This window comes from Penaeus japonicus, unplaced genomic scaffold (genome assembly GCF_977035675.1).
Source record: "Penaeus japonicus unplaced genomic scaffold, GWHDUDI00000001_assembly GWHDUDI00000019, whole genome shotgun sequence".
Classification (NCBI taxonomy): domain Eukaryota; kingdom Metazoa; phylum Arthropoda; class Malacostraca; order Decapoda; family Penaeidae; genus Penaeus; species Penaeus japonicus.
The window spans coordinates 35,142,327-35,144,762 of NW_028234421.1; the positions used below are offsets into that span (position 1 = coordinate 35,142,327).

Genomic DNA, 2,436 nt, shown 5'->3' on the forward strand with positions numbered 1-2,436 from the left:
AAAGTAAGTTTCTTTACAAGCAAAGTGAAAATAATATGCGGGAAATCACAAGTAATGGCGAGAGCAATGTCAATTTTTTTTAAGTGATAGGAAGAATGAGTAACGGGGAGATAAAATGTGTGAGAAGCAATCTAATCAAGGAGATGGAATGAGACAGAGGGAAATGATCTGATCTGAAATGAAAATAGTCAGGGTAATTTTGGCATTTTTACTTCACATAATTATCCAAAACGGAAAATAAAATAGGTGTAAAAAAATAATAATAAAGATAATATTGGAAACAATATACCACAAGCATTAATTATGATAATTCTAGTCAAAGAGACTATTAATAACAACCATTAACATCATTCCAATCATAATGAAGGTGATGGTAATAATAAGGCAATACTCAAAATCCCCAGACATAAAAAAATATATAAATAATAAATACACACCTATTAAAATGAATAAAAAAAATAAAGAAAAAAAAAGTTCTACGCACATCTAAATTTGATAAAAATTCCATGTCCAACAATTCCTCTATTTCTTTATGCTATCTTACCCCCCTCCCCCTTTCTCTCATATGTTTTGCGAGCTTACGCAAACGAAAGAGTGAAAGAGAAAGCATGTATGAAACATGTATGAAGTGAATGTCGAATGATCTCTTCCGGTCTGGAAAGATCTCCATACAAACGAATGATTACACACACATACTGTAGAAACCTACATACACACGCATATACTAAGATACAAAAATAACTTTTTTTTTCACGAATTTCGCTTTGTTCCACACATATGCACATTTGCATAAACATAGAATGCGTATCTATGTGTTTGTCTATGCGGTCACTCTTATCGCTTAGCCTTTTATGGCAACAGTGAAACTAACCCTGATCACTTAAAGGAAAAAAAAATCTCCTCTTACTACAGTGCTTCTTCTTCTCCTCTATCCTTCCCTTTCCTTTTTCTATATCTTTTTCCTTTATCCTTATCTTTTTCTTCTTTTTTTTTCTCTTTTTATTGTCATCTTTCTTATTTTTTTCTTCTTCTTCTTATTATTATTATTTCTTCTTCTTCTTCTTCTTCTTCTTCTTCTTCTTCTTCTTCTTCTTCTTCTTCTTCTTCTTCTTCTTCTTCTTCTTCTTCTTCTTCTTCTTCATCTTCTTCTCCTTCTTCTTCCTCCTCCACATCTCACAACCTTCCACCACTAGTCCATTGCTCCTCAACCATTCTGCCGACACCATTCCCCTTTCCCCTCCTCCCCCTCCTCCCCCGCCTCCCCCTCCCTCCTCTTCCATCTCCATCCACTCAGCCTTCTACGGGGCCCGTGATGACGTCACCGACACGTTTCATCAATCCCCATCAATCCTCGAGTCACGGATGGATAAGGCTCGGGGGGGTGGGGGGAGGGGTAATGGGGGGAGAGAGCAAGGGTGGTAATGCGGTGGGAGGTAGGGAAGTAGAGAGGCAGGGAGGGAGGGAGGGAGGGAGGGAGAGTGAGGGGGAGGGGGAGAGGGCAGGGAGGGAGGGAGGGAGGGAGGGAGAGAGAGAGAGAGAGAAGTAGGGAGGGCAGCAAGAGGGTATGGAGGAGGCGCAGGAGAAAAAGAAAACAAAGACGAAGAAGAAATCGAAAGAAAAAAAAATAAAGAACGCAAAGAAAGAAGAAGATAAAGATATAAATAACAACAAGAAAACTTGGAGATAAGAAAGAAAACCACAGAAAATGGGAGGTTGGGATGGGTAGGGGAGGCGGTGGGGGGGGGGGGGGAGGAGAGGGGTGCCCGTCCGCATCTTCCCAATCCTGCATGACACCTGATAGACCTGCCTTCGCTCTGACGTCTTGAACCAATAATTTGCGTCGCGGCAGAGTTAAGACGTCAATGAAACGCTGAATTCGCACTGAGGATGATTCGAAGAAATGGAAATGTGTACTATTGTCTTCTCCAACGTGTCATCATCTGTGATGCCTGATATTACAGTGTCTCTACTCCATCGCCCCCCGCTTTTCGCACTCGCTATCTGTCTATCGCGATGCATTTCTATGTTTGATCGTTCTCTCTCTCTCTCTCATTCTGTTGCTATCGTTGTCTCTCTCCCTTTCTTTCTTTCTTTCTCTTTATTTCTATGTTATTTTTTTTCTTTTTCTTTTCATTAATATTATTTTGTTTTTCTTGCTTTTCGCTCTCTCTATCCCTTAGCCACCATCACCCTTATCCCCCCCCCCCTCCTCTGTCGCTCGCCCTCTCCCTTACCCCTAGCCTACTTCTCCCTATCCCTTTCTCTATCAATCTCCCTCTCCCCCTCCCCCTCCCTCTCTCTCTCCCATCCCCACGAGCACATAAACCCCGCCCACTGGTGTGAACTGTTTCTCGCCGCTATTTGCATTACGAAAATTCCCGCTGCCACTCGACAAAGGACTGTTGCCCCAGACGGCTTGGCATTAGCATAACCACC

General features: G+C 42.0%; 1 protein-coding gene across 1 annotated transcript in view; it reads right to left on the bottom strand.

Moving 5' to 3' along the window:
• The window catches only part of LOC122250268 (frizzled-4-like), a 50,749-nt gene that overhangs the window by 1,426 nt on the left and 46,887 nt on the right, over nt 1–2,436 (bottom strand). The window lies entirely within an intron of this gene.